Source organism: Athene noctua, chromosome 16 (genome assembly GCF_965140245.1).
Source record: "Athene noctua chromosome 16, bAthNoc1.hap1.1, whole genome shotgun sequence".
Taxonomy (NCBI): domain Eukaryota; kingdom Metazoa; phylum Chordata; class Aves; order Strigiformes; family Strigidae; genus Athene; species Athene noctua.
In genome coordinates, this window is record NC_134052.1 from 1,238,807 (window position 1) to 1,263,415 (window position 24,609).

Below are 24,609 nucleotides of genomic sequence, written 5' to 3' on the forward strand. Positions count from 1 at the left end.
CAGGGGGTGCTCCAGCCCCCCGAGCACCTTTGTGGTCTCCTCTGGCCCCACTCAAGCAGGTCCATGTCCTTCTGCTGTTGGTGCCCCCAGAGCTGGACCCAGCACTGCAGGGGGGTCTCACAAGAGTGGAGCAGAGGGAGAGAATCTCCCCCCTCAACCTACTGCCCACACTGCTCTGGGTGCAGCCCAGGACACAGGTGGATTTCTGGGCTGTGAGCTCACATTGCTGGCTCACAGTCAGTTTTCCACCCGCTAATACCCCCAAGTCCTTCTCAGAGCTGCTCTCAATCCACTCGTCCCCCAGCCTGTGTTTGTGCTGGGGATTGCCCTGACCCATGTGCAGGACCTTGCCCTTGGCCTTGTTGATCTTCATGAGGTTTGCATGTCCCACCTCTCCAGCCTGTTCAGGTCTCTCTGGATGGCACATCCCTTCACTCTAACATGTCACTGCACCACAGAGTTCGGTGTCAGTGGCAAACTTGCTGAAGGTGAAACTGTCCTTCTCACCAACAAAAACATTAAGCAGTGCCGGTCCCAGTACAAACCCCTAAGGAACACCATTTCAAGCTCTGCAACTCCCAACCGTCCCCAGGCCACTGTGACCCTTCCACAGGAGCAGCCCCACAGAGAGCCAGTGGCAGCTCAGCTCTGCACAGAGAAGGCAACACTCGTGCCCAAGGATGGCAACCTCCTGCGGCCACCATTCAGCCAGCAGGACCTGCATCCATTCCAATGGGAAAGTTCCTTCTCAGGTCAATCAGGTTCCAGGTTTGGTCCTTCCCAGAGGTGATCTGGAGGCCCTCAGAGAGGAGCAGCTCTTCAGAGCCACTGAACCAAGGCAAAGACAGTTGCCCAGGAGGTCCCTGCAGGACCAGCCCCAGGAGCTCCTCTCTGCTCAACCCTGAAAGAGCAGAAAACGGCTGGCAGAGACATGGGCAACTGGGCATAAGAGAGCTGCTGGGTGCAAACCAAAAGCATTCAGTTCCTCCTCCTGCCATCAGTGTCTTGGCTGTGCCATGAGGGTCTGGTCCATGTGCCCTTGCTGCCTCTAGCTGGATGGACCTTGGGGTTCACTTCTGGTCTGTGCCTGGCTCCTGCAGACCCCTGTTAGCTGGAACAGCACGGCTCTGAGACTGCAGCACTGAGGTTTGCCATCTGGTGCGTAACCACAGCTTTTTTAAGACCCTTCATGCCTGCACACTTGTCTCAAGCCCCCGTCTCTACATTTCCTCCTCATGTCCTGCTATTTTCTCTGTTCCTCAGATCAGTCACACAGATGGATGTTGTAGCATCCAAGTCTTTTTCCAGATAATCACAATCTCTTCTGATGTTCTCCATTTACAGCAAAGCAGTTCCCCCTTTGCCTCACATCAAAGACATACTCCAGTTCCCAGTGACCCAGCTCTGCTGCCCAGCAAGCACTCAGAGGTGCCCACAACAGCCAGGGCTAAAGCACATGAGCACAGGCACTGCATCCTGTGGGCACGCACAACAGAACTCAATGACTGCAGAAGCAGCAGGGCACCGGGGTGCTGGGAGAAGCCTTATTGCTCACCCATCCCCTGTCACTACCATTCACCTCATCCAGCCCTCCCTGCAACCACGGGGTGCTTGCAGGCACCCTCCCTCCATCCACCCACAAGCCTTGCACCACACGTCCCTCCACGCCGCTGCATACACATGTAGTCTCGCAGCCACACTGCCCACAACTCACCCTCTTCCCATCACCTCCAAGCCTGCTCCCTCCCACCCACCTGCCAGGAACATTAGGAAAGGAGATGTTAGACCAACACAGCACGATGTTCTCCTGCCCAGCAGGATGGTTTGAGCTCAAGTAGGTCACACTGAGAACACAAAGGATAGTGTCAGTGTTCCCTCTTCACCTCAGATGCCTCTCTCCCCAGCCTGTGAGCAGACTTTGCGTTGGCCCAACTGAGCTCTGCTGCTTGTCCTGCTAACCAGAGCAGGGCTGGCCCACCACATGACAGCAGAGCATCAGGAGGACCCAGCCCTGCCACCCATCCTGCCTTCAGGTAGGGAAGAGCACTGAGGTCTGAACCTGCTGGTGGAGACGATCACCACCAACTAACCACAGGAGGCCGCTCCCAGTGAAACTGCAGGGACACGTCAGCTCCTGTCCCTCCAGCGGCAATGACAGGTCTAGCTCAGAGCCTGTCTGGTGATGGAGGGCATGAAGGTCTCATCAAGTCTGTCTGGACCAGTATCTTCTTGAAGACAAGCCCAAGCCTGCCCTGTCATGGGGCCTTAAATCAGCATAGGGCTTTGATGGCTACTACAGACACCTTTGTCAGGAGAGGTGGTTGCTTTCCAGCCCTAAGTAAGCTTGGGCTGTTGAGTTGGCATGCTCTGCAGTCACTGACCTGACCTGGAGTTCCTGAGGGACTCTGCACTGGGGAAAAGGAGTCAAACCCAGGGCTGCAGTAGCCACTGAGCACCACAATGAGAAGTGGATGGTGGCTCTTCATCAACAGGCTGACGCTGTCAAGCAATGAATTGGGTCAAGTGGGGAAAAATATAAGAATAAAGGCAGCAAGGATAAGATGATCCAGTGGCAACACACTCATGTGAGAGCAAGTGATCCTGTGTAACACCCCCAGAGGCTCTGGGATCCACCATGTGGAAGGAGCCCACGGTGTGGGGGTTTCCCACCTATCTGAACAGGGCTGGCAAAGCTGCTCTCCTGCAGCAAGCTCAGACTTAATTGACACATGTTGAATCTGTGTTTGGGCAATTATGTATTTATATTATGTCAGCAGTTGCCAAGAGCCTGGACATCTGCTCACTCATCATGCGTGAGCCAGGCAGCGCGGAGACATTTGACCCCAGAGCAGGATGCTGGGCTTTTGCAAATACAGATGACAGGCAGAAAAGTGCCTCCCCTGCCACAAACAGCACTGTTCTCCACTGGCATTGCCTTCGTGAGATGGGCAGTGACCTGCTGCCCACAGTGGCATCCCCCTGATTCAGGGTTAATAAAGCAGCCTGAGCTTATTTCACCAAACTACACTCTGGAAGCTGGGCTCAGCTCCCCTGTGGCTCCAAAGGCATTGTGCCATGGGTCAAAAATGAATCATGAGCAAGTTAGGGGAAAACAAAAACAGCAAAGTTAAGAAGCCACTGAGTTCACAGAGAGAGGGGCTGTCCCCTAAGTCAGCCTTGAGTTAGGCAGAGACAGCAACTCACCGCCTCCCTGGCTCAGCTGCCAGCACCGAGAGCAGCCAGGGCAGAGTCCATCCCGAGAGACCAAACGCTCCCTTCCAGTTTGCTCCCTCCGTGCTTTGGCCCCAGCCCTTTTAGCACCAGGAAAAACCAGGGAAGAGGAGTATGACTTCTGCTGTGTCCCCGGGGTGGGGGGACCAGGGCTGAGGCACCTCCTCCTCCAAGCCTGCCAGGAGGCAAAAGCAGCATGTCCCCTCCCTGCTGCCCTGCTCCCGCCACCCACAGCGGCACACAGTCGTTTTGCAAGACCCATGCAATTTTGGGCCATTTTAAAGAAGGTTTCACTCCTACCCTTTTGAGTGACACCTCCCAGACAAATAAATAAGTTCAGGAATAAATCGCTGTGACCCCTCAGAGCAGACAGCTTGGAAAGCCAGGAAACACCTTCCACACACCATCGTTAACATGCAAACGAAGATCTCTCAACCGGTGGGTCAGGAGAGCAGTGATTCAGCCCCTGCAGAAACACCCTGCGTTCTCCAGATGGAAGTGCAGCCAGACACCGCCCATCAGTGAGAGGAACGAACCCGCGCAGGCTGCAGCCCCCAGGCACCCCTCGGCTCCTGGTTTGCTCTCCCCGCTCCCAGAGGCCCACGTGAGCACATGGGATGGGACCGGCAGCACCAGCCATGGGATGCCACGTGCCATCGCTGAGCCCGGACATCACAGCATTGTCTCACTAGCAAACCACAGCCTGCCTAGTGCTCTGGGGATTTCTTTGCTTTCCTCAGCACCCATGGGTCCCTACAGTCTCACCTGCTTTCCCCTCCAAGAGCCAAGTCCAATCGATGCCCTCGGTCACACCAGGCCCGTGCTGGCGCCTGCCCAGCGCAGCCAGGGCAGTAGCTCTGCGGTCCTGCAGCCTCTGGAGGTGCCAAAGGGACAATGCTATTCCAGAGCTCTCCGGTTTCAGCCCGACTCCCTCACACTTCAGCTCCCTCCCCCTGATGACAGCCACTCAGCAGCACAAGCAGAAATGCCTACCTGTCACCAGACGGCTGAAAACCATCCCCTGCTCCCAGGCAGAGCTGCTGCCACAGCTCACAGAGAGCCATCCGCACTGCCTGCCGGCCACCCTCCCCAAAGCGGCTCCAAAGCAGCTCAGCAGGCAGATGCAGGCAGCCACCGCTGCCTCGCTGACTCCTCAGGAAGACTGCCTGGCTGCAAGGCTGAACCACACCAGCACCATTGCTGGCTCTCAGGAAAAAGGACATGTCTTGGCAGGGAGCAGCTCACCGGTCCCCTCCCTGCCCGAGGACAGCCGCACCACCACGCAGCACCTTCGTGCCAACACAGCCACAGCAGTCCACAGGGTGACAGGGACCCCAAAGCTCAGCCCACAGCCGGCCCACAGCACAGGCTCCTGCCAGCAGCGTGGCAGCTCAGCCCCTCGGGAGCAAAGGGCAGATCCTCACATCAGCCGCAAACCAGGCAGCCCCTGCGCCAGAAACCACACAGCCACCGGCAACCCCGCATCCCCCTCCGCTGGCTGCCCACATCCTGCCTGCTGCTCCAGGAAAGAGTCCAGGGGGGTGTGGAAGTTCATTAAGGCTTCTTGCAAAACCAAGGGCTGCCAAGCTCGCTCGCTCTGTCACGTCAGGCAGCCCTGTAAAGCCGGGAATGTGCTTCTTCCAGGCAAACGCATACCTTTAAAAGGCATGCTTGCACTGTCAGCAGAGTTCAGAGCACACTAGGAGTGGGGAGCCAGGAGATTTATGATACGATGGTACACCCAGGGCATTCAGCTCTTCCAGCAAAGGTCCAGCAAGAAGCACTGGCTGCAGGCAGGAATATTACAGGAGAGGGCAGGGGAGAAAGCGAGTTGCTTAACATTCAGCACACAACATCCTCCAATGCGATGGCACATGGTGAACCGGCCCTGTGGATGCACTGAAGGGTTTAAGCCACCATCCAGAGTAACCTCCCCATCCTCCAGCCACCAAGCAGTCATCGACACAGCTCGTTCCCACACTGCAGGATATCATTTGATCCAAAGACTCTCCAAGTGCCTTACAAACACCCAGCCTTGGAAAGGCTGTAAAGAAAAGGGATCCAAGGTCACAACTTACCCAGGCAGGGTTGCAGGCACCCTGAGGGGCAGCCCTGAGTCGGGGCACCTGAGCAGTACAGCCACTGAGACCTCCCCAAACCCCCCTGCACCACCCAGCCTTCCTGTACCACCCTGACCATCCCTGTCCCGACACACCCATCACCCAAGGAGGACCAAAGGCTCCCAGGCTCCCTTGGCACAACTATCCCAGAGGGGAAACACGCTCCCCCAGCATTTCAAAGCCAGCCCACCCTGCATCCACAGCCCCCAGGCCAGCCAGGGGGCTGCACATGAGCCACAGGGTGCAGGAGCCTTGGGGCTCCCCACTTTTTGCCCTGCCTCGGTGCAAAATGGCAGAACCAGGCAGAGAAGCAACGCTGAGGTGGAAGCCCCAAACAAAAGTGCCAACAGAGCTTCAAGACAACTTTCATCCCCAATTTGAGGGTGTCAGTGATATTGGGCAGAGGAACCTCAAATCAGGGTTCAGCAACACCCAGATACACCCTGGGGTATCCTTCTGCCCTGAGACAGTGGGGTGCAGCCAGCAAGACCTCCCACTGCACTGCCTGGGGAGGATGCAGGCTATGCCGGAGCAGACAGGCAGCAGCACAGGCAGTGGTGCTGGGGATGATACCCAGAAAGCTCCACCTCTGCCAGTTGCTTAGCGACCAGCATCCCGCAGGAGCCACCTCTCCCGCACGTCCCTGCCAGCAGCACAACAGCTCTGCTCCAACAGCTCTGGCAGCAGAGGTGAGACCAGAAACCACCACCTGGTACCTGCCAGCTTCCCCCGTCCTGCTGAAGGTCCAGGGCCTGGCTGTGCCAGGGATGTGCTCCCCTGCACTCTGACCCTGCACCCCATCAGCCCCCACATCTCAGCCCCCAGCCTTGCCTTGGACCCAAGGCCTACAGGAAAGGGCGCAACACTTTTAGGCGAGACAGATACCCCACCTCAAGTCCAGTTGCTGCCCCCAGCAGCTCATAAATGCTACACAGGGAAAGGAAAAGGGCAAATGGAAACCACACCATCTCAGCACATTTCAAGCAGCCAGCCCAGCTGACCAGGAATGAGCATCCCCCACAGCACCACACAGCCGGCTTTCCCTGGGACACTGATGTGTCTGAGCTCCACCCCACACTCTGGTCAGCACCATCCTTCACAGCTTCACTCCTCCTAGCAAGTCCCCAGGCTGCAACAAGCCCCAGCATCACTGTGCCATCCCAACTGATAGAGGCCAATGTACTTGGGAAAATCCCTCTAAACATCTCAAAAGTCCTTTGCAGGGAAGAAAATGCTACAAATTCACAGGAAGAAAAGCAGCAGATCAGTAAGTGAAACAGGCAGGAGCTGGAACTCAAGGAAGAGAACTGCTCTTGCACACATCTTTTTGGATTGTGCCTGCAATTTATACTGCTGTTCATCTCACTTCTGAGTGAAGACAGATTAGCTGGCTAGAAAGAGGAGCAGAAAATTGCTATTTAACCATGGAAAATCAAGACTGGAAAGTAGACCTTCTGGTGCCTCTTTAAACTATCCCCAGCACTGGTGTCTAGCAGAGGTCTGACCTCTCACGTGTCAGAGCTAGAGAGCAAACCAAGCTTTTCCTTCGACTTGGCACTGAAAATCTGATTAATCACCAGTGCTGCAAGAAATCAATGTGACTGCAAGCACATTGCCCCAAGGTCTTGTTAAAAATGCTGAGAGGCTTCCACGACCTTTCAATCCTGAAGCCACAGCCTCCTTGCAGCTCAGTACTGGGTGCCAGCACTGCAGGAGGCAAAGGCCCAGTGCGTTAAAGTAGCCGAAGATATCTGCAGTTGGGTCTCCAGTGGCTGCTCTCCCAAAGGTCCCCACCTTCCCTGCACTCCCACCCCGGGCCATGATGGATGGCAGGGGAGATGCTACCAGCTGACATGGCCCAGCAGCCATCCCATGCCCAGCATCATCAAAACCAAACGTTTTTTTGTGAAGCAGAGTGTAGTATCTTAGGTGGGTTGAAGTTTTTTTTAAGATATGGGAAGGAGATACTGTATGCAACAAAACGACTACTACTACAGGGGTTTTTTTTAACAAAAAACCCAAAACACATTCTTCTTTAAACACAGGTCTAATAAGACACAGAGGACTGGTCAACAGCACCAGCATAACCAGGGCAGCAACTGGGAGCCACTGCAGGCTGCTCTGCTAAGGCCCGTGCCACGCTCCCTCCCGCACGCCAGAGACCTCTCCCACTGCTGGTTTGATCTGCTCCTGAGAATACAAACCATGCCACTGCTTGGGGTTTATTCCACTTTCTCTGTATTATTCCAAAATACAAAGCTTAAAATTCGCTTTTTTTTTCCTCCCTCGTCAACTGAAGTTGAAGCCCGATTTACCTACCCCTCAGGTGCAGGCAGGTCTCTGCCAGTGGCAGGCAGCAGTGCCCCGCTGCACGCAGACAGCTGGGTGGGTGCAGGTCCACTCCTGCTGCCCAGAGGCACACCTGCCCACGAAGGAACCCAGCCCAGGTATGACACCAAGTTTGCCACTTCATTTTAACCCTTTTAATCCCTGACACTGCTCCTCTACTTCCATGTGACCAGATTCCTGCCAGAGGGGTGGCAGGAATCAGAGTCATTTAGATGATGCACAGGTATAATCCTGATGATGAGCTGTACAAACCCCTGCCAGGGTCAAAACTGGGAGAGATGCACAGAGAGCCCCAGGTCCCTCTGCAGAACTGCTCCAGCCTGGTGTTCCCCCCCAGCAGCCCCCAGGCCTCACCCCAGGGGCGGACCCACCACACCAGCCAGCCCCCAGGCACGAGGCAGACATTTTCTGGTAAGCAAATATTGCTGGTTTTCCCTCGCCCTCTCCAAGCCCTTCCATTTTACCTCTTGGAGAACCCTGAGCAGTTGTTTTTCTCGGCTGTTTAATCTCCCTCCAGTTCCCAGAGGATGTACGCTTATCGCCTGCACAAGCTCATCTAGCTTTGATGTGTCTCAAATTCTACCCCCAGGCAGGTGACGAGTATTCAGGGAAGTTGGGCAATTAAATGACAACAGAAGGAAGGGCCAGAGGAGAAGGGTTTTTTTTTTAAAAAAAAAAAAAAAGGGAGGAGGGGAAAGCAAACCTGACTGAAACCTCCTCCCCACTGCATCCATGGGCAGAGCCCGTAGTACCCACCAGTGCCTCCTGCTCTCGTGCTCGGAGAGGAAGGTCCCAATCCAGGCACCCTGGGCACAAACCCTTGCTCCTGGCACAGGAGGGTGCTGTGGCCAGTCTGAACACAGGGAGCAGGGACCCCACCACCACAACCAAGCTGGCTGCACCATGACACAACCCAAGGGAGAAATTTGTGTGCAGGAGGTCCTGGACACGAGTGGCTGACAGAGGCAGCACTCCCCAGCACACAACTTGTGCCAAGCAGACCTGGGCACAAGCTGGCATGGCTCCTGCCCTCCCAGCTAAATCAGGGCAACCTCAGCCAGGACCAAGGATGCAAAGACAGCAGTGGCTCCGTGGCAGATCTGGGCTCAGCCAGATCCATCCCAGCCTGACCCCTCTGTCCCACATAGCCCAGCCTGGCAGCAGGGCTGCAGCGCATGGAGCAGTGACACCATGGACGCTGCAAGCAGGAGGCTGCAGCGCTCTCATCACAGCATGAGCAGGACAGAGATGCCTCTTATACCTGGCAGCCACCCCCGATGAGTTCACACTTTCCACTGTGGCCTGTGGCCAGTAGGCAGGGCACCCATCCCGCAGCTGGGAGGAAGGCACGTGGGGGGAACAGTGCAGGCAGCTGCCAGAGGATGCCCGGGGCTGGGTGTGCAGGAACAAGGCACGGTGATCTTGCCTGGAAGGTGGTGGATAGGTGGCGGCCACGTGGGGACTCAGGCAGGGCTGTAGCCCTGGCAGAGCACCCATGCCCGGGTTGGCACAGCACTGCATGCCTCTGCTCACCAGTTGCTCCTCAGGGACCTGAAGGTGGCGCATGACAGGCACCTTCTAGAAGAGGAGGTAAGTCTAGGCTTTCCAAGAGGTGAGGCTGCCCTCCTCAGTCAGCAGGTGGACGAGCTGAGTGGCAGCAAGGCCACAAGCCACCCCAGAGAGCCTCTCACTGCCCACCAGCATCACCCCACCGGGGCTGGCACAAGGGACTCACTTGGAGATGGCTCTGGAGTGCAGGCCCCTGGCACTTGCCAGAAGCCCCAACATTTGTCCAGCTCTCCCCAGACTGCCCTGACTTTGGGGTGTCCACCCAGGGTACTGGTGCAGCCACAGCCACCAGAAGCCACTGCTGTGAGGGCTCCATCACCAATGCCTCTTGGGACAAGACAGCACACACGCTGCCCCACACTGCACTCCCTGCAACAGCATCAGAGAGCCCCTGGGGCTGGCTGAGCGGAGGGCTGGGACAGCAATCCGCCCGGCATGGCCGCAGCATCCGCCACATCTGAACGTCTCCGTCTCCCTGGCAACCTGGGTACCAGCGCCTTCTCACTTGCAGCCCAGCAGTCTTGTGCAGCAAAAGCCATGCTGAATCTGTAGCAGGATTACAGCAGCCCTCTCTTTCGCTCACCCTCCTGCCCTTTCCATCCAAAATTCATCATTAAAACATAACCTTGTGGTGAGGAACAAGAAGCATCATGCCAGGGTCATGGGGAGCGATAGCACTCCCACTCACCCCGCCAGCCACCACTATCATAGGGTTTACTGGGCACCACAGAGCTTTCAACTGGAGGAAAGTGGGATCTGTGCAGCAGCCACATGCTGAGTGACAGATGCCATCTCAACACTGGCAACCTTGAATGGCTTGGGCCATCATGCTCACATGGGAGCAGGACAAGCACCCTCCAGGTGACACCAGTGGCAAGGAGACCCAACCTCACTCTCCATCCAGCATGTTCAGTGGTCTCAGAGGCTCTAAAAGCTCCTCACCAAAGTGCAAAACTCCCTCCAGTGCCTGCTTCCTCATCACCCTGCCAAGCGTCCAGCCTTATTTGCAGGTGGGGAAGGACACAGGCCAAGACCCCCGTCCTAGGGCAGCATATGGCCCCTTTTCAGAGGTCCCTGAGCAATGTCACATCAGAAAAAGTACCAGCTGTGCCGAGGACCCTCTCAGCAGGATGAGACACTGTACGCAAAGGAATGACAAGCACCCAGCCCCCATGGAAGGAGCATCCCCTGGGGAGGCAAGTGAGCCCCAGCACCCCAGACCTGCACCCTGGATGGGGCTGAGCCTCGCAAACCACAGTGATGGGAGCAGATCATGCACAGAACCTGCTGGCCTCCCACCAAGCAGCTCTCAGCACCTGCTTTTGTAGCTGCTGAGGATGGGAAGTGGCGCAAACATTGTTTAACCCCTTCAGCAACAGCAAGGAAAGCCAAGAAAGGAAAATCAAAAGCCTCTGTCCCAGAATAAAGGAGAGAGCAAGGGTTGTGGGGAATCCAGGCTAGAAGCAGCCCAGAGAGATGCTGTCACAAGCACCCATCTGTTGGGAGATGATGCCCTGGAGCATACCCACACCAGAGCTGGGTGCTCTCCTGCATGTGATCCAGCCTCCACATCCCCCCTTGGGAGCAAGTCCTGCAGATCCCACCCCACACCGCCTGCTCAGATACTGCCAACAGCTCCTCATCCCTTGGGTCCTGCTGTGCCAATAAAGCTGCTGAAACGCCAGTCCCAGGTGGCAAATTCTGCTCTGCAGGGATCTGAGAATGGACAGCTCTTCCTTTCCACCCAGCCCTGGTGGGATCACCAGATCAGTAAGGCAGGGGCCCATGCCAGCCCTTCACACCTCTGTCCAGAACCAGCGGCGAGGCTGGTACATGTGGATGGCACATCCCATGCTGCCCGCTGCGTGTCAGAGGTGAGGCGAGGTCCCAGCCCAGCCCAGCTCTCTGGCAGAGAAGCCTTTAACAGCCAGGCAGAGAGGGGGGCAGACGGGCGGGCACCCCAGCTCACCCCCGCTGTAATGCAGCATGGCAGATGCCCAGCTCCTAACTGACGAGGATGCAGAAGAGGTTAAAAGTATCAGCCACAGGAGGCAGGGTGCCTGGCCAGAAGCCAGCCTTTCCCAAGCTGAGATTGAGGGAGCTGGCAGCTCTCACCCGGCCTTCAGGGCACACATTGCCACATTCCGCAAACCTGTTTGCTCAGCCCAGGCCAAAGCATCTGGGATGGCACAGAGCAAGCTTCATTGACCAAGGCATGTCTCGCAGCGAGGATGGGCCCCAAATCAAGAGGAAAGTGCACCCGCAGCCCCGAGCCAGGGCAGGGGAGCAGGCCCAGCACTGAGGCAGCACTGCCCCGGGGCTGCCAGCGCCACCTGCCCAGCCAGGGTCCCGCTGCCACACAGGGTGAAGGACAGGGAGGATAGAACGGCCTCAACTCCGTAACTTTAGACTGGCTCTTAGGAAGTATTTCTTTGCAGAAGGGGTTGTTGGAACGGGCTGCCCAGGGCAGGGGGGTAGTCCCCATTAGAAACTGCCTGTGAGCAGAACAACAGGGCTAAACTATCTCAGTGCCACATCTGGGGGCTCTGCCTGGGCGATGGGGCTGCCCTACCACAGACTGGCTGTGCCCCACGGGCCCCTGCATGCTGCTTTGGGTGGGGAAGGGGCTGCCCAAGAGGTGCCACAGCCAAATGGAGCAGTCAGTCCAGGTAGGGAGCAGCCCAGGGAGACACGGGGAGCACCAGCACTGCAGCCAGTCCTCTCCTCCTACTCCAACTCTCATGCAGGGACGGCACCAGAGTGGAGCCCAGGGCTGTTCTGGTGCAGCAGAGGGGGAAAGACTGACCCAAAGGCTGTTATGGTAACAACCAGCACTCAGGTCACCCAGCTGCAGGTGTGCCCCACGACTGACCACTGCAGAGCGCCAGCAAGGCACCTCACATACACACCAGAAGCAGGCAGGGGTGTTGCAACCCATGTGGACCACCCATCACCAGCTGGAGTCCCAAGAGTGGGACTCTTCCTCTGCCGATGACAGCTCCTGCCCCAGCTCGAGGTCACCCACTGCCTCTGCAGCCATCACTGCCTGTCAACAAGTGCAAGCCGTGGAAGGTAGAGACCATGGGTTCAGCCATCTTGCATTGGGATGTGGCAGCCAGGGAAGGTCAGCTGCCTTATGTACAAGAACACAGGACCAGACACCCTGGAAACCACAAGGCCAGCCTGTTAGCAGCATGCTGGAAGAGGAGAGGAGCTTGAGTAGGTGAAGAGCACCTAGAGCAAGGGAAGCCACTGAAGGGAGCTCAGCTCAGGCACAGACTCAGCCTTGCCTTCTCCCATCTTCTCTCTCCTTCCAAAGGAAGGCCCAAGCTCTCTGCCTACAGTCATCATCCTCCAATCCACAGGCCCAGAAGAGCCCTGTCTGAGATTTAAAGCAGTGGCTAGGAAATACCATTTTCCCCAAGGTAACAGTCATGTCTTGTGAGCCACTTCCCAGGAGGATGGAGCAGTTCAGTTGGAAGGGACCTACGATTATCTAGTCCAACTAACGAATGACTATCTTCTTTGACCAAGCTCCCGAGGAGAGAATCCTTTCCCTTCACCCCTGCCTACCAAATCCCAGCAGCAAGCCCTTCATGACATCCAGGAGGTAGGATTTTACATCAGCTGTGAGGGAGCTGTAGAAATACAGAGAAATGAGAAGCTCATCACCAGCATGAGCACTGTGCCATGGCCAAAGCATCACCAACCTTTCCAGAAGCTGGGGACACCTCCCTTGGCACAAGGCAGCAGCTGGCCCAGGCTGAGCTGGTAAGGCTTCGCTGGCCCAAACCTGCCGGGAAGCTGGGACCTGCAGGCGAGTCTGCCTGAGCACACAGCCATGGAGCAGTTCTGCTGTGCCAGTGCTCCCCCAAACGCCCAGTGCTGGCTCAGGAGATGCAACCAAAAGAGGGAAACATGAAACCAAAGACACCCAGACCTGGGCCACTAACCCCCAGATGCACCCAGGACACTGAGGCCACCAACAAAAGCGAGGGGTGGGCTGGGTACCAGGGGTCATTGTGGAGGTGGTGTGTGTCCTGTTCCCCGTGCTGCCCCAGTGCAGGGAATCCCAACAGGGACTCACACCCCCAGTGCAGGGGCAGAGCTTACTGCCAGGCATCACCCAGGAGCCGAACACTCCCATGTTGGCAGTAGCCGGTGCCCAACATCCCAAGCAGCTTTCCTTGTGCAGAGCCCCAGAGCAGAAGCACACATGCACCCATCCCATGCTGGAGGGAAACTGAGGCACACAGCAATGCTATTCACCACTGAAGTTGGGCCCGCACTTCTGCCCCCACCGATGCCAAAACTGGTCTTCCAGCACCCAGACTCGTCAGCGTACAGAGATGGGACAAGAAACCCCACCATTATCCTTGCTTTCCCTACAGACCTGTGTCCCTGCATGCAGGCGGAGGTGGCATCTTGCCAGGTCTACAAAGAGCCCTCCTGGAGGGATGGTCTTGTAGCACCACTGGTGAGAAACCGCTCATAAAAAAGTAATGAGCTGCCCCCTGCAGAGCCAGAGGCACCTCTAGCCCCAAGGAACACATCGAAACCCATCGCCAGCCCATCACAGCCCTCGGCAAGGACGCAGATCCCCTGTCCACATCCAGGGCACTGCCTGCCTCTGCGCCCTTTGCCTCGTGTAGGCAGGAGCCAAACCCCGGCAGGCAGTGGGGTCCCACGGATGCCACGAGCCTTGCAGTGCCCACTGCTGCATTCTCCTGTTACCCCGGACAGAGCTAGGACAGCGGGGTGCCGCCACGGAGCTCCTTATCCCCAGTTTTCAGATGACAACACCTTCCTCCCATCTTGGGCCAGAGTGAGGGGAGTGCTGCGGCACTGCTCTCCATCCAGGCTCACCTTGCAGGTTCAGGGAGCAAAAGCAGAAGCGAGCCCTTGTCCTCCCAGCTATCCCCAGCTGCAGGACATGTGGAAACAGCTCACATCTGGTGTCACATACACCACGCAAACCCACTGGGCACTGGGGACCCGGAACAGAGCAGCTCACCCAGCTGGAGGAACCCCAGAGGTCTCCAAGAAAGAAGGCCTGGACCACAAGCCCTCAACACTTTCAGGCATCCCAGCAATCAATCCTGCAACTCAGAGTTATTGCTGTCCTCTCCCATCCTTCACTCCCAGCTGCCCGGCAGTGCCAGCCTTGACAAGACGTGCCTCAAGCTGGCCATGCCCAGCCCCCATGAGCCCAGGACCAACTCCCTGGGCTCAGACCCACACCCAACAAAGCACAAAGGCTGGTTTGCAGACAGGCCACCTTCCTCAAATCCTCTGCACAACAGAAAGCATGAAAACTCAGCATTAAGCATTGACGTCCCAAAGTCACTCCATCAGCAAGCAAAGACTTAGGCAGCCAGAAGGAGCTTTCCTGTTGGCAAAGGGGCTGTTGCCCAACTCCTAACTAAACCAGGAAAAATCCCAGCACATAAAGGAAGTCAGAACAAGCCCAAGCCCAACAGTTTTGTGCTTTGGTGGTAACAGGCCAGATTTCCAGTTCTGCCGGGGGTTTCTGGCAGATGAGCCTCCCTGCAGCACAGGCTCCCCACTGAGCAACTCCTTCTACGCTATGAAATCCACCCAGCCTTATGTGGGATCTGGAAAGAAGAATAAAAGCTTTCAGGATAAACTCACACTGCTTCCAGGGGCTGCTCTCAGCACTCTGCCTGGGCACAGTTCAGAACCTGCAAAGAAGAAATCAGATTTGGTTAAAAAGAAAAAAAAAACCTTCCCAGAGATGATGGCAAGTGCACGGAAGGACATTAGCCAGATAATTCATCACAAGATGGTGCCCGCACGGCTCGAGTACTGTGTTTAGACTCCATACAAATCTGCTTGCTGGAGAACGTAAGCTCCACATTATGTTAGATGCTGCTTTACTCTCAAAAAGACTGATGTGAAAACAGCACCTTCTCACGCAGCCAGTCTGCCCACTGCGTGCATTGTGAGCCAGCTCTGCTCATTTGAGTGATAAAAGCAAATATTTACTACAGGCAGTGCCACACAACCAACACACCTCCGAGAAATGAAACAGATACCCTCCTGGCTCACACTGCCGGGCGTTGCCCAAGTTCTCTTCTCAGGGCCATCTGTGCCACCCCATTGTCATCCATCCCTCTGGCTCACCAGCACGGTCCCTGTGGTAACGCCGAGGGCAACATCTGGTGGGCAGGACTTTTACCCCGGGTAATGATGCAGGTCAGTGATGCAGCACCCATGGGAGCCAGCCTCATTCACTCATCCGTGGAGTGACCAGCAGCTCTGGCACACCATTTCACAGGAGTAAAATAAGCAGTTTTAATAGGAACAGCCCCAATCCTGCAACAGCGTTTTTAGATAACTACATCTAATAGGGGAGGAAAAACTGCCAGCAGGCACCACAGCTACATGAAGGAAGAAGATGTCTCACAGCACAGCAAGGATACCTTCTGCTTTTCCAAGGGTTAATTTTCAAACATACCTTCAATAGGCAAAGACCATCCTCCCATAAGCACAGAAGTAAAGCAGGCAGGACCCAGCTATGCAAAGCACCCACCTCTCCCATGGATTCAGCAAAAACCTTTCACTCTACACAAGCAAATACCATCTGCGTGTAGCCAAACACAGCTTGCCCTGAGCGACACCCATCCACAGCAGCTTTCCCAGAGAGGGACATAAAAGCTGTCCCACTTTCCACGTGGACAGAGTCCCCAAGCAGCCTGGCGACATGTAGCGATTGATCTGTGGCTGGGCAGCTACCACGTGGGGCTCCAGCCTCCCAGACAAGAACAGGACCTGCTGCTGTCCCCCAGACAGAAAACCTGATGCAGTAAGGCCAGGAGCTTTGGCGCCTCCAAGCAGGGAGAAATTGCACCCCCAAATGATCTGGATGAGAGATACAGAGAGAGGAGGGAGTTACAGCTATCGCCGCCTGTGTGGTCCTGTTCCAGCTCTCCGCCGCTGTCACGCAAGGGGAAGCACAAGCAGGACTCTCCCCTCTTCGGCACAGTCTCCGTGGCCCCGCTCCTGCCAAGCCCAGCGATTTCTGTGCAGGCCCCATGCTGCTCCCAGGTTTGTACACTTGGCTTTCTCCCATCCCAGCTCAAGGGCAAGTCAAGAGACACACAGCAGAGACGGGCAGGCAGACGCACAGCCAAGCACAGGAGCAGACAGCTTTCGGCAGACCCAGAAGAAAGGGTATCACACAAGTGGCCCCAGCACCTGGGGCGTGCCACGGCTGCACCATGTTCCTCCTGCGAGGGAGGATGGAAGATGCAGTCACCAAAGGCAAGGCAGTGGCACTCAACACTTCCCAACCTGCCTGTATTAATGCTGCCAAACAAAGCCCCTGTGTTCTCCATCAGACACCGACTGTCCCTCCTTCCCGTCTTCTCCTGCGTGAAGCAGCGTTCACTGGGGCTGGTGCACCACAGCAGGCTCTGAGCTATACATTTTGGGATCTGAGCTACTGCATCAATTAGTATCATATTAATGAAGTGTTCTGAGAACACAGGCAGCAGGAGCAAGACCCTCCCCCAACCCTGCTCACTTCTGCCTGCAAACAAGCAGCTGCCCATAACACTCCTGCTAGTGAAAATCCATGCTAGATTGCATCGTGATCTCCTGCCACGCAGCTCTCCCCGGCGCCGGGCTGGTGCGTACACCATCTCAGCCACAGACAGTGCCCCAGGCTTGAAAACATCCCACAATAACCTACATTGTCACATCATCGTCATCCCAGTTGTCCAGCCTGACCCTGACCGGGTGAGCGTGAGTGCTGGTGGTGGAAGCGGGCGCTGGGACACCAACGGCAGCGGCCGACAGCTACAGTCTGAGCAAGGGGCAGATCCTGGCCAGCATGGCTGGCTGGGGTTAGGAGGGAGCAATACGCTGAGCCCAGCGCACTCAAATCTAGGCCAGCACATTGCAAAAGTGCTGATGGGTCCAGCAAAGGGGACAAAGACTCATAGTGTCTCTTTCCCACGTCCACCCAAGCAGGAACATAAACAGGGCAGGGCAGCGTGGCAGTCCCAGGGCAGCTTAGCCAAGCTCGAAGCAGGACCAGAGGGACGTCCAGCTGTGCACGGCTCACCACACACTGGGATCACATCAGCTCTGGCCAGCAGAGAAGAAACAGCCCAGCCAGAGCTCAGCTGGGGGCAGCCATGGACCACACCACCATGGGCCTTGCAGGGTGCCCTGGCTACACACACCAGGCAGCCACAGCCAGCAGCACCACAGCAGAGGAGCACTGAGCTCCAAAGCTCTGGCAGCAGCACAGAAGCGGCTAGGTGGGCTTATCAGGGATGGTAGAAGTTGCCACCAAAACAAAGCATGGCCAGCTGTGTTTTCTCTACATCCTGTAGTATTTCCAACTGTCACCCTAAAGTCAGCTGCATTGCTTACAGATGTATCACACACAAAACCAGGGTGACCAACAGGGATTTACTCATGCCGTACTACCAGAAAGCATTTTTTGGCTCCCTGAAGAAGAGCCCCAGTGAATTTGCAGAGGGAATGGCCCCTGCCTCACACAGGCATGCATATACCCAAAAGCAGAGCAGACCTCAAAGGAAGTTTCTCTTGTTCTGACCAGTTCACTCTGCAGAACCTGCACCTATCAGGACTTGCAGTAAATCTCCTAAAAGGCATCACTGATGAGAATTCAGGCTGGAGGTTTCCCACCCTAAACTTCACCATCAATGCTTGGTTAGCATCCTTGCCAAAAACTAAACCTTCCCATAGCAAGCAGCAGACCCAGCTGCATGACCACCCCTTAGGCCTTAACACAGCACTGCTCTCCCACTTTGAGTCCTTTGCCACGTCCCTCTCATCACTGGCAAAGCAGAGACCCAAAGCTCTGTCAGGTGTCATGCCATCCCATGCTCAGCAGGAGCTCCTGCGAGCAGAAACACTGCCAGATCAATAGCGCACCTATTCAGAACATTTAATTGCTTCTCTCACACACAGGGGGTACTGCTTCCTCAATAGGATCATTAAGCAGAAAAGCCTGCACGACCCCTCCCAGCACTGCAGCCCTTCATGCGTGGGTAAGGGTCCTGTGTGGATGGGGCAGGAGGAGGATGCGAAGGGCTGGTCCAACCCCCCTTCCACCCTGCAGCCTGCCAGGGTACGCACCTGCCTGCCTCTGGCCTGGCCGGGATAGCTTTCTGCTGGCACTCACCCCAGCGAGTACGATTAGCTGATTACAAAGGGGAATGTGTCATTTAAAACGCACAATCAGATTTCCCGGCCCTTCTGCTCACAACAAAATGTCTCGTGAAATGGCTCATTCTGTTCTCGCATAGAAACGCATTTCCCTTCAAAAGCCTGATACGAGGAGAGGGGGGGGAAAAAAAGGCAAAGCTAAAAATATCTTCTGAAAGATACCATGACAGCAACAGATTCACAGGAAAATGAGGTGGGAAGGGGGCTGTGAATGTGTTAAGATCCTATTTAATCTCTCCCCAGCCACCTAAAAAATCCACCAAAGGCAGAAACGATACCTCAACATTTCCTTTGTGCGAGAGATGACTCCACCCTGTGTTTTCCTCTCCATCCGATACTCAGGGAAGGATACCAGCACACATCTCCGCTCTGCTGCCAGGCAGCGAGCGAGCGGGCCCCGGCAGTGGGTTAGTAGGAGCAGAGGGAGGAAGAAGCCGGTGGGTGGAACCTGGCAGCAGGGCTGGGCTGTGAATCCTCATTCAGTATCGCCTCAAACACAGGGTGCCTTTTACGCTAGCGCAGCACCTGGTCCCAGTTTCCACCTCGTCCCCAATACCTTGCAAAGGAGCATCAGTCTTTGGGACCCAGAAGGGCTCAGGGATGGTGAAGCCCACCGAGATGGCCACAGGGTCCAGTTAGAGCTGGTGGGCAGAGGGCTGGCTTCTGAAAGGGGGATGGAGCAGATACTAAACTGCCACCATATTTCACCTCCACAAAGAGGCCAAGTGCCCGAGTAAAACTGCTGACCAGCTGGCAACTGCAAATCTGCAGCTTCAGCCACATTTGTCTCGTGTTTTGAGCACAATAGGGTCAGCCCAGTCTCCTCTCTGCACTGTGATCACACCGGACCCGGGGTGCTGCTTACCCAGAGCCAGCTGCTCCCGGACACAGCAGCTTCTGCACAGGGCAGACCCAGCCCGGGGCACTGGTATTGCTCCCCGCAGGGCAAAAGACAGACATCAGCAAAAGGTGGAAAGGAATTCCTCTTCCAGAGCATTATCATCGAGATTTTAAGGCTCTGTCTGCTACTCCCATCCTCCCAGATGGCAAACCTGGGCGTGTGCATTAGCATGCACACACTATAGGCAGGGCACTGCCTAATTCTCAGCTGCAAATCAGAGCACCTTCAGCTGTGTCCTGGGACAAGCAGACATGAAGTATTTGCACCAAATCACCCACCCGGGGCTCTGGGATGACTGCCTCTTTCCACGCAGTCCCACAGCTCCCTGTCTAGCACAAGGAGAGCAAACCTTGGCTCCAGTCCCAGTTGTACAAAAGCTCAGCCCAACAGCTCTTGGTACAGATGCCTCCATGCACTCCCAAATGCTTCACCGCCTTGAAGCAAGGCAGGGCTGAGGGAGCCACCGTGACCCACGACAAGAGACATCCATGGGACCTGGGCCCAGCGCCCTGCTCTGCCCCAGGGGAATGCTGCACGGATAGTAGAGCTGCTGCAGAAAGCAGCCACTGCTTCCATGGTGGAAGATGTGGTTGCCCAGATCTCCTCCTCTTCTCTTTAAGGCACACTTAGGTCCTGGACAACCCACAAGCTTCCACCCAAGGGCTGGGAGGAGAGGAAAGAGGATCTGCAGCCAGGGGGAAATACTGCAACAGTCCCCATCAAAGATGGTCTCCTCCCACCATGCTTCCCATCTCCTTAATCCAGACAAGGTGATGTGCACGAGAAAGACTGGTTCGCTTGGCAAGCTGCCTCACTGGCATTAGCGATGCTCAACTTTATAGACCCAAATGGCACAGGGCAGGTGTTGGAAAGGAGGCTGTTGTCCCACTCCCACAAATACATACAACTCCTTCAGGAATGCAGTGACAGCACAAGCCAACACTGAGCTTGAGTCCGAGCTCAAACCCAAACGTGCCTACACAGGAGGAGACAGCCAGGGCCAGCCCCTCCACTCAGCACCAGAGAACCTCACAGGTCTTCCTGGAACAATCACCCCGGCTGTGACAAATCCAAACCTGCTGACTCAGAGCCACCCGACTGCTCTAATGAGAACAATAAGCCTCGCAGCCATCACTGTCACAGCCTCAGCGCAAGCACATTTTTAGATGCTGTATGAGAATCAAGTATTTGTAGCTGCACAAGTCTTCATGCACAGGAGCTTCCAACCACCAGGGACTCAGGAACTTCCACCGTTTTGCATTTCTTCTTTTGCTTCTATGCTTAAAACAGAGCTTCAGACTCGGCTCAGACCTCCAAGTGACAGGCACCACATGAAAGTCTACTATACATCCAAACACAGGCCTTACAGACGCCCACGCTGATCTGTCGCAAAGCTTAAGCCCGTACTCAGCCCATCTCTTCGCACACACTTGCTTCCCCATCGGTATCCCAGCTGTCATTCAGGCGCCACAGCACTGTGCCCAAGGCGGCAGGGAAATATCCCCGGTCCAGAGCCAAATAAAATTAAGGCAAAGGACACTCAAGCGATGTCTGCGAGACTGGGCAGGAAACTCAGAGCAGGCCCAGGAAGAGCCAAGCCCACCCCTGCCCTTTAACCAACAGGTCATTCTCTGTGAATTCCTGATTTAGAAATCCTAATTAACTTTGGGAAAGATTTCTTCTTTTAAGGACAAAATTAATCAGGCACCTGACTGCTCTGTCTCTGAAAACCTCCTCTAGTAATGCAGAAGTCATCAGCAGCGCTGGAACAAGGAGGAATGCAGGCAAGACAGAGTGACGCCGGAGTTACACACGGGACAAGGGCTAGGCGCTGCCAGCAGAAAGCACGAAAGGTGATTCTGTAAACCAATGAGAGACCCAGCTCCTCACCAGGACCAAGGTTATCACCCCGAGTTTAACAGGGAGCTCAACTGCCTGGAGGAAGAAAATTGATTTTTAAGATTTCCCCCATTCTACACTGCAGTGACTTCAGCTGAGCCAGCCACCCCTCCTGGCCACCCATAAACCACATACCAGAAGACACTTACCCTGGAAGGTTGTTGTGGTGGTGGCAACCATGGCAGCAGCCCAGGAAAGGGGGCCCAGCAACCTCCATGCCTGCACTGGACAGGAAAGGTACCAAAACCTTCACTTTCAGCAAACCAGGAACACAGGCCCTCTCCCATCCACAGCCATGCTTTTTGACTAGAAATACAACACTGGACTTCAAAAACCTTTTTTAGAAGCTTACTCCAAAACAAAACATCTCCCTTGAGAGTTCTGGACAATGGTGACTTCTCAAAAATTGGTAAAAATAAAAAGTCTGGACAGTTTTAGCTACACAACATCAAGAAGCAACCAAAACAGCAGAGGAATAAGACATCACCTGCAGCCAAAGCAGCCTACTGTCAGCACAAACACAAGGCTCTGCAGCTAACCCAGAGCTGCACCACACCCCCCCGAGACACCCTGCACCCCTCTGCAGCCCAACCCAGGGCTCTGCTGTTTACAGTGGTGATGTCTGGTTTAATGCCTGCATTAACCTCTGAAGTTGCAGCTAAAGCAATCAACACGGCACAAGGATGGCGCAAAGAGAGGAGCCGTGAATACTCCGCTCCCCGCAGGGGCTGCAGGCGGGGAGGTGGCTCGGACCCCCAAAGGGAAAGGTACATCATGGTCCTTTGACACCAAACACGGAGGTTACTGTGTAAGGGGGGAAGGCTCTGGGAGAAGAGGGTGGCTGTGGACCTGCCGTATTCTACAGCAGCCAGGGTCTGCCACAGCTTCCAGAATATGCCCTGGGTCCCTGAGGCAGCAGAGACCAGGGCCCTCATGGGCTCGGAGCACCCTGGGGACAGACAGGCTCCGTGCCTATCAAACCAGACTCAAAAAAAATATAATTAAAGAGTAATTCCCTTCTTGCAAGCACCATCGCCCAAACCCAGCCTTCCCTCAGCTCCAAGCTCACTTGACAGCAGCAAGGACACATAACTGAAGGCCCCCGGAGCAGCTCCCCAGCCTGCCCAGCCGTGGGCAAAGGGACCTGACACACCGAGTCCTCCAGCAGAGGACACGGAGATCTGCACGGCAGCCCCAAGGAGCAGACCTTGGTAACAATGTGCTTCCCACATCTTCAGCTGCTTGGAAGCAAAAATCACTTTGGACAAGTCTCACATGAGAAAGCGGGAGGGAAAGCGGCAGCTAAGTGCAGGAAGGAGCCCGATGCACGGGCTGGTCTCTCCAGGGATGCTGGAGAAGCCACACCTCATCCACGGCAGTGGAGAGAGGCCTGATCAGGAGTCACCTCACAACATCCACAGCTGAATCAAACACAGCTTTGCCATCGCCTGCTCCTGCTACACATTGTGAATACTCAACCACGCATACCCGGACCATTGTTTGCCCACAGAAGGGTCCCCCCCATAACATGCTGAAGGCTGGGCATGCCAGAGGGAAACAATACCCCCGCGCAAACAGCAAAGATTATAAATAGTGTTTTATACAGAAACTACCGATAGAGAAAAGGGCCACGCAGGTCCTCTAGTACAATCTCCCGGGTAACCAGCCTATGGAGAAAATGCTGAGCTCAAGGATACCTCCAGAGCCCACCTCCTGCCATATGACGATACTCCAAAAATAACCACAGAAATATGCGAGGACCCATTCCAAGTTGTTCCTGGCTCTCTGCACATTCTCCCTCTAATGTAAATCGTCTCCCTGAAATCCCAGCCCGGCAGTTAAATGCAATCAGGGCAACCCGCACAGAGGGCTCCGGCTCCCCGGGGCCGGCTCATCCCGGTGCAAGGACCCGAATCGCGCTGCTGCCTCCCCGCACTCCGCTTCGCTCCTCCGCGGGTGGGAAGCGCGGTGTCCCCCGCCCCGGGCCCGCCGGACCCCCGCGGGGAGCCGCCCCCCGGCCCCAGCATCCCGCCCCGCATGGCGGGCAGGGAGGCAGGGCAGGATGCGGGATGCGCTGCCCGCCCGCTCTCCCTCCCTCCGCCGCCGAGCAGGGGAGGCCCGCCCTGGAGAAGCTTTCCCAGCGGCGGGTCTGCGCCTGCCTGCCGCCCCGCCTGCCGCTCCCGCGCAGGCTGCGCACCTGGGGCTGCCGGCGCCGCCCGACCCCCTCCCCGACTCGCCCGGGCGCTCACCTCGGCTCAGCCCGCTCCGCCGCCGCCTCCGGGCGCGGCCCCACGCCGCAGCGGCCGCTGCCCGCCCCGCCTGCCGCCCGCCTGCCGCCCGCCTGCCGCCTGCCCGCCGTGCGGCGGGAGCGCAGCGCAGCGCGGGGCGGGGCGCGGCCGCTCCCCCTCCGCAGCGCCGGGGCCGCCCCGCTCCGCCCCGCGCGGGGGGAGCCGCCCCCGGGCCGCGCCGAGGGGCGCGGGAGCTCCCGCGCGGGGGGAGCGGCGGCGGCGGGGCTCCGGTCGGCCCCGGGAGCACGGCCGGGGGTAGGGGAGGGGTGCCGCCGCCGTTGCCGTTGTTCTCGCGCGCGACCCACGGGCAGGGTCCCGGGACCCCCGGCTCGGCGCCCCCCCCCTTTCACCCTCGGCTCGCACGGCTGCGCCAGCCGCCCCCCCACCCCCCCCGCCGAGGCCTCCGGGCCCCGCAGAGCCGCCTCCTGCCCCCTCCCCGCCGGGAGCTGCGGCCCCGCGCTGAGGTTTCCGTCCTCAGAGAAGGAGCTTTGCCGCGGGGGGACATGTCGGCAGGTTTTGCAGCTCCCAAGGGGTGACAGACCCTTCCCGAGGGTCACTCCTGGGCGAGCGTCCGGGGCTGCCCACCCACTGCCCGCAGACCCCGAGCACCTCGTGCGGGGTTGGTGCAGGACACCCGTCAGCCAGTCCCAGGAGCCATCCCCATCCCGAGGGATCCGAGTGGTGTGTTTTGGGTGTGTCAGGGCAAACAGCCCCCTCCCAGAGATGCAGGTGGAAAGGGGGGCAGCTGCTCCCCCACACACACCCCCACCCGCAGCTTGGATGCCCTGGGTGCGCCGGGTGCACAGCATGGCTGCAATGGCCAGCGGTGAAACCCTTGGGGAGGTCACATTGGTGCTCACAGACTGGAGGAATGAGACTAAAGGTGTGCTGCACACTCAGCCCTCTGTCTCGTCGATGCTGAGGAGCGAAGGACGGAGGGGATGTGTCATGCACGGGCTAGCGCTGGGTCTGGTTTCCTCGTTCCCAGAGCCTGTGGCTAGTCCTGACTTGGTACCCAACACCCACT

General features: G+C 56.7%; 1 protein-coding gene across 9 annotated transcripts in view; it reads right to left on the reverse strand.

Annotated features, from left to right (window-relative positions):
• Positions 1-23,641, reverse strand: part of EPB41L1 (erythrocyte membrane protein band 4.1 like 1) — a 69,807-nt gene extending 46,166 nt beyond the window's left edge. For 7 of the 9 annotated variants that reach the window (XM_074920357.1, XM_074920352.1, XM_074920356.1 and 4 more), the window contains exons 1-2: positions 23,544-23,641; positions 14,922-14,971 (exon numbers count right to left, since the gene is read on the reverse strand). The gene's annotated coding sequence lies outside the window, so the exon portion shown is untranslated. Of the gene's footprint in view, positions 1-3,996; positions 4,029-14,921; positions 14,972-23,543 lie in introns of those variants that run through there. The other 2 variants (XM_074920349.1, XM_074920351.1) reach the window with 2 other exon arrangements.
• Positions 23,642-24,609: the final 968 nt, after the last annotated feature.